This window comes from Struthio camelus, chromosome 10 (assembly GCF_040807025.1).
Source record: "Struthio camelus isolate bStrCam1 chromosome 10, bStrCam1.hap1, whole genome shotgun sequence".
In the NCBI taxonomy this organism is placed as follows: Eukaryota; Metazoa; Chordata; class Aves; order Struthioniformes; family Struthionidae; genus Struthio; species Struthio camelus.
This window is the reverse complement of record NC_090951.1, coordinates 26,004,697-26,011,463: the sequence shown is the minus strand read 5'-3', so window position 1 is coordinate 26,011,463 and position 6,767 is coordinate 26,004,697. Positions and strand designations below refer to the sequence as shown.

At 58.9% G+C, this 6,767-nt stretch overlaps 1 non-coding gene across 1 annotated transcript; it reads right to left on the bottom strand.

The window, feature by feature from the left end:
• Positions 1 to 298: 298 nt before the first annotated feature.
• TRNAI-UAU (transfer RNA isoleucine (anticodon UAU)) lies at positions 299 to 392 on the bottom strand. Its single transcript has 2 exons — positions 355 to 392; positions 299 to 334 (listed from the first exon to the last, which is right to left on the bottom strand). It is a non-coding gene; the product is annotated as a tRNA-Ile (tRNA).
• Positions 393 to 6,767: the final 6,375 nt, after the last annotated feature.

The window sequence follows — 6,767 nt, the reverse complement described above, 5'->3', positions numbered from 1 at the left end:
AGTGTCCGCCTGGAGGGCAAATGCTGAAGAGCAAAGGAAAATGTTAGCATCTGCGCCCTGAGTGGGGTCTGGATCCTCTGCGGAAGAGAAGGGAGGAGAGCCCAGCTCTGCCTCCGGGGCCCCAAACCGAGTGCTATGCGGGCAGAGCCCAGGTCAAGCCTGGAACGGCCCCGAGCGCTTCTGGTGTTCCAAGGTGTCTGTATTGGCAGGTCCCGGGATGTCTGGCTTGAGACAGATGTCGCTGCTAGAAAGCTGCACCGCCCAAGGGAAGAGGAGGCAGTGCATGATCAAAAGCCCATGCTCCAGGTGAGGCTTGAACTCACACCCTCAGCATCCCTCCGCTTAGCACTGCTGTATAAGTACTGCGCGCTGGCCCATTGCGCCACTGGAGCACGCTTGGAGAGGCGGACTGGAGCCCACGAGCAACCATTGTTGCCTGCGATCACCATGGCTCTTCAGCATTAACCGGGCACCTCAAGTGCTTTCCTCTTTGTCTCGTCCAGCAAGGAGCAGCCATTGCGTGCCAGGCTTGCAACATTCACCAGGGCACGGAGTGCCAGGGCAAAGTGCCCCTCGGCAGGGTTTAGCTGGCTAGAGGCAGGAAAAGGGAGGCCACAGGCGACCCAGGGCTGGGACAGTGAGGTCGCTGCTGTGGCAGCCCTGTGAGGCCATTGAGTGCATCAGAAAGCCCCTGTAGTGAAGACAGCCGGGGGAGGGGGCGAGGGGAGGCAGAAGAAGGACACCCGACTGCCACAGGGACCGTGAGTAAGGGCAGACCCAGAGCAGCCAAAGCCATGCTGGGCCAATGGGAGTGGAGGCTGGAGAGGGGCTAAGGCAGCCAAGAAGGACACGGAGAGCAGCAGCAGGGAACACTGGTCCCAAACCACATCTCGTGGGGGAGCCAACGGGCTTCTGGCTTTGCGCTCTGCTCCCGAGGGCATCTGGGCTCTGGCCTAACCCCTGCCTGGCTGTCAGAGTCCAGTAGTCTCTGCAGCAGCATCTTGTAGCTATTCCACACAGGGAGGGTCAAGAGGGACCTCACGGAGCTCTCAGAGCGAGACGAGACAGAAGGGTCACCGCACCAGAAAAGCCAGCGGGCAGTCCCCCAAAGCAGCAGAACGTCGCCCTTCCAACTCCCCACTGAAAACCAGTTCTTCTCTTTTAAACTGACAAGCACTTTTCTGGAAATCAGGGTCAGCACCACTTCATGAGTTGCATGGCCAGGGAAAGCTGCCAACTAAGCGCACAGGCAGGGCAAAACAGTACTGGCTGAGTACTCAGCTTCTGGACCTCCTTGGCAATTTGTTGGTCCCTGCAGCAGCAAGGCGGTCCAAAGCCTTTGCCTCTTTACTACGCCGAATGTCTGCCAGTGAAGCAGGTGCTTAGTAAGAGGCAGCACTTGCAGGGAGAGTGCAGTGTTTGGAGCATCAGGCGTTACTGGGACAAGGAAGACGACCGAAGAAGAGGCTTCTCCCAGCAACAGACCGAAAGGACACGGCCATCACCCGCTCCTCTGGGAGGATCCACAAAGCCCCTTCCTGTGTTTGATGAAGGGCAGGGAGATGCTGTGTTCCCGGGTCAGAGGAGGCGCATGGACAGGCTTCAAGGAGCCCAGGATTTGAAAAAGGCTGACAGGGCAGTCAAGCAGCTGTGAGCTGCCTGTAGTTTACAAGAAGCTACTAGGTGCTGCTTTGAAAACCTAATTCAAGAAAGCGCTAAAAAAACCAACCGCAGCCATGCGGCAAGAGAGGAGGAAGGTCTAAATGAGGCACGTCCACCTCCAGGCAGCAGGCAGGAGGTGGGTGGTGGGGACACTGTGCGCCCACCAGGACATGAGCACAGCCCTGGGGGGGCCGCCACAAGGAGCAGCCAAGGGCCGACGGAGGCCCAGGGACAAACATGGCCCATCCCAGGTTTGCCTGGCTGGAGAGCACTGCAGCTGCAGAGAAAAGCCAGGCATCTGCACTCCCAGGTTGCCGCACCGCTCTACCCCACAGCAGCTCCTCCTCTGCCCTTAGCCTTTCCCCATACAATCCGGAGAAGGGCTGCAGCTCCTATAGCACCCCTGGGGCTGTGGGCCCATCAGGTGTACGTGTGTCCTGGCCACCATGCTGTGTGAGGGGTGTGTCCGCTGTGCAGTGTCTCTGTGCGTGTGGAGAGCGTGAGCATGTGTGCGGATGCGTGTGCAGTGTCAGGGATGTGTTGGGCTGGTGCATGTGCACTCTGGCGGTGCAGTCCTGGCTGTGCGTGAGGGTCTTGGGGAGTGAGAGGTGTGAGCTCTGAGCGTGTCCTAGGGAGGGTAATGAAGGAAGAAAGGGGCGCGTGTGTGTGCGCGCGCGCTGTCCTTAGAATGAGTGAGGCAGTGGTTTGCTTGCACACCCGCTCTGTGGCACGCGTGTCTCTATGCTGCGGTCTGTGTACGGGCGTTATTCTGTTACGGCGCTACAAAAACTGTGGAGGAGCACATGGGGGGTTTAACAGCTCTTCTGTTCATCTGTCCTGCAGCACTGTCCTTTGTGAGGCACAGGCTGGTTACTCCAGCCGTGAACAAGTACACGCCACTTTTTTTTTTCCTTTGGCCCTTGTAGGTGGATTTCAACATCCCCTTTGCTAAGAGCTCCATGGCCGCAATGGAGACAACGCTGACAGCAGCCGAGGGAGCTCCCATGCTGACAGGCCTCCACTTGGCCCTGGAGCTGCAGTGCCTTGGGACTGGTCGCTCTTCAGGCCCAGGCAGGCTTCCGCAGCTAGCAAGATGGCTCAGGACCACGCTTCCAGACTTTCCAGCAATGTTCACACGTCTTCTGCGCAGCCAGCAAGTCCTGGTATCTCTCCCTTTGATCCCGCAGAGCCATCTGCTGCCCAGTGCTAGGGCATTAAAAAGGAACCGTTTGGTTTTAGGCACAGGGAGAAGGGCACGGAAACGCTGCAGGCCTAGGGCAGGGCGGTTCTTCTGGGGTCTGCTTCTGCTGGCATCTCTATGCTTTCTGGAACGGGACAGGGGCCCTAGTGTCCAAGGCAAGGACATGACAAGGTGCCACGTGCCGGTAATCAGCCTGCGGAGGAGTCAGGCGGGGATGGGACTTTGCACCAAGCCGGCCTCGATCCCCACAGGGCAAGGTGTCCGGGTGTGGAGCCTTGGGGAGACAAGGATGGAGCGTGCGGTTTGAAAAGGGAGAGCCAAAACGCTGGAGGAATCCTTTCATCGTCGGCAGCCACAACTTTCTGGTCCCACAGGGAAAGCCCACCGCTGAGTGCCCAACCCCTGCCCCTGGGCTGGAAGGGTGCCTGCTCCCAGGCCACAGCCTGCAAAGCCTGTTGCTCTCCCACGAGGGGTGCCAGGGAAAGACCGGACCCCCTTCCCCTCCCCTCCCCTTGGGTGCTCCTGGGTGTGGAGGGAAGGCCAGTGCAGGGGAAGGGGAAACAGCACCCCCAGCTGGAGAAATTTACCAGAGGAAGTGCTTCTCTTGGGAATTCCGCTGCCGATTCAGCTCTACCCTCTGCTTCCACTCTTCCCGACGCACTTGGTAAGTCTCCAAGAGTTGCAGGGTGTGGCTTGCTCGTACAGAAAGCTGCCTGCAAGAGCAGGGAAAGTTCCCTCTCCCCTTCTGGCTGAGGCCCTCCTGCCTCTCCCCTCGACCAGCCCCTGCACGCACGCTCCCGCTGGTGGTACCCACAGCCTTCAAGTGGCAATGCAGCTTGGGGCTGCCTGGCACCAGGGTCCAGCCCAGGTCATTGCCATGCCAGGAGAAATCAGGGGACGCCATACCCAGCCCCATGGCTCCCAAGATGGGCTTCCTCACACCTCGGACAGGTGCTGCCACTCCAGTTTTCCAGGCCGGGGCTGGGCCTGGCGCGCACTTACTCTTTGCGCAGCCGCGGCAGCCTCTCTGGCTTCCTCTTCTTCTCCTCAGCTCGGGGCAGGAAGGCAGCAGCGCTCTCCTCTTTCCCAAGCCACGGCACTGGTGAGTGTGGCTGAACCTCGGGCAGCGTTTCCTGATGCCGCCAAGCCTGCATTGGGGCCAGAGGACAAATTTGAGGCTGCTTCTGACCTCCCTCAGGCGCTCTCACCTCTCAGCCCTGGAGAAGCCAGCAACTGCGGGGCCTGTGCGTCCTCCCGCACACTTGCTCTGCTCTGGCCTCAGAAACCCCCATGCCAAGCACTGCCGCAGGCAGGGACCCTGGCCGGGATTCACCACCGTTGCTTGCTGGCTCCATTCTCTCTTGCTGACATCGCTCGTGACAGGGTGAATGAGGGCAAGGAATGACCATTTTTCAGCGCTGCAACCGTGAAATCAAACGCTCCCGTGGGGTTCCACCAGTCAGACCCCAGCACGGAACCACTGAACGGGGTCGGTTGGAGGGGACCTCTGGAGAACTCTCGTCCAAGGCCCCGCTCCAAGCGGGGCCAGTTAGAGCAGGCTGCCCGGGCTGTGTCCACCTGAGGGTTGAATAACTCCAAGGGTAGAAGTCCCACAGCCTCTCTGGGCCCTGTTCCAAACTTTGACCACCCTCATGGTGGAAACGCGCCTCCCAACAGCTAGCCAGAATCTGCCTTTTTGCAACTCTACGTCTTGTGCCTCTCACCCTGTCACTGTGCGCCTCTGAGAAGAGCTGGCTAAGTTACCTCTAGCCTTTCCCCCGGGTAGCTGCAGACAGCAAGGAGATGGACCCTTGAGCCTTCTCTTCTATGGGCTGAACAAACACAGTCCTCTCCACCTCTCCCTTGGACACCAGGTTCTCCAGCCCGCTGACCAGCTTGGGAGCCTCCGCTGGATTTGCTCCAGCATTCCAGAGCCTCTCTTGCATGGTCGAGCCCCACCCTGGACCTAGGGCTGGCTCCAGGTGAGGTCTCCCAAGGGCTGAAGAGAGAGGACTCGTGGCGTCCTTCACTCGGCTGGCTACACTCTTGCAAACACAGCCCCGCCTGTGGTTGGCCTTCTTCCCCGCAAGTTCAAGGGAGGGGGCGACCCAGCCATGCCCCCACCACAGCACATTGCTGCTCCTCCCCTTTGGCTTTTTGCAGCAGCTTCTCCCTGCCAGGCATGGGCAGGCAAGCTTGAAAGACCATGGCCACCTGGCCTGCTCTTTGGGGGGCAGCAGTACCACTCGGACTTGGAGACCTCCACGGCTCCGCTCCTCGGCTTACCTGTTCTGCCCTGTTTGGCTGCCTGCAAACAGGAATTGCAGTCCGAGGTCTGGCTTGACGAGGTTCTTGCTGCTTGCTGTCCTCGTCCACCTGAGAGGAGCTCTCCCAAACTGTTTGCAGCAGGCTGAAAACACACAAGCCGGGTGAGGTTATCGGAGTCCCGGATGAGACCGTTCTCCATCTTGTGCTCACAAGCAGCGGCGTGCCAGCCTCTGCAGCACAAGACAGTGCTGCTGGAGCATTTGGTGTATTTGAGCCCTTGTGATCCCGTCAAGAGTGAGGGCCCTACAGGCCCTAAGGAAAGCTCTGAATGCCCAGGTGTGGGCCCTCTCTGGATGGCACGAGGAGAAAACCAGTGCCATTTGCCACGCCCGGAGCCTGCAGAGCCCGCTAGCCGCCTCCTGCTAGGGGCACTAAAGGCCGTGAGGTGGTCAGAAAGACTCTGTTTTGGGGTGAAATGGGAAAAGGGGAGGCTTCTAGTGAATTGAATCCAACCTAAAAACCAGGGAAAACGGACACCGCTCTCTGTTGGTGGGGGAGGATGGTCTGACTTTCACGTTCCTCTGGGAAGTGCTCTCATCTACGCTGCAACCAAATGAGGTCCCTTGAAATGTCTAGCAAAGCAGAACAGCTTTGCTGCAACTTCTCAGCTGCTGCAACACCTCTTGCATCGACATCGGTCGTTGTGACACGAGTTGACAACCTTTCAGAGTTCATACCGACGGCGTGTGCGACGGAAACAACTCCTTCCCAGAATGCCAAAAGCACACGGTCACCGGCATGCTTTGCTCCAAGAGCCTCACCTGGCAGCTGGCTTGTTTGCCCGGGTTTTCCATTCTTTCCCTCCCTTTGAGCTGGCCCCAGATAGCGTGGGCGGAGAAAGCCTTTCTCGAGAAAGGAGGCGCTCAGCAGGAGGACTCCCTGGAAGTAGGAAGGGCGGAGACTCTTCAGCAAGCATCTCTGTGAGCGTTTGAACAAGAAGGACAGGCAGCTGTGCTCCAGCTTTGGATCAAAGAGCCCGATTGCCTCGGAGCTCTGCTCCCGAGCAGGTCTTAGGCCCTTGCTGACACAGAATCCTGTCCAGCTCTTCACTTCTGCAGGGCACCCTTCTGCCCTGGAGTACTGTGGCTGTTCTCCTGCTTTCTCTAGCCCATAGGCTTAAAAAGCGGGGCTTGGCTGGGAGGTGCTGGTGACCTCATGGTACCCTCTCCTTTGGGGCGGCTGCGGGCTGGAGGGCATAGTTCCACACGAGAAGGGGAACAGATTCCTGCACATCTATAAGGCGCTCACATGCACAGACGTGCTCTTCTGGCGCATCCAGCCCAAAGACATGCTTAGGGAGATGCACAGCACAAGGCCTGCAATTACCAGCCTCCACAAGGAAGCCACGTTTTGGCACAGCTTCGCAGCCTGTCGCCACTCATCTCCACGTGGTCTTCCTCCCCACTTTCCAGCGCGCTGCTTCCCTGGGAAAGCTAGACCCCCTCCGCCACTGGCAGCTCAAGGCAGGATTTTGATCCCGCGCAGAGCGCGGAGGGATCTTCCTAAATTCCTAAATGCTGCTGCACAGACAGACTCCTGCAACTAAGGAGCAGCTTGCAAGACACACCAGGGCATG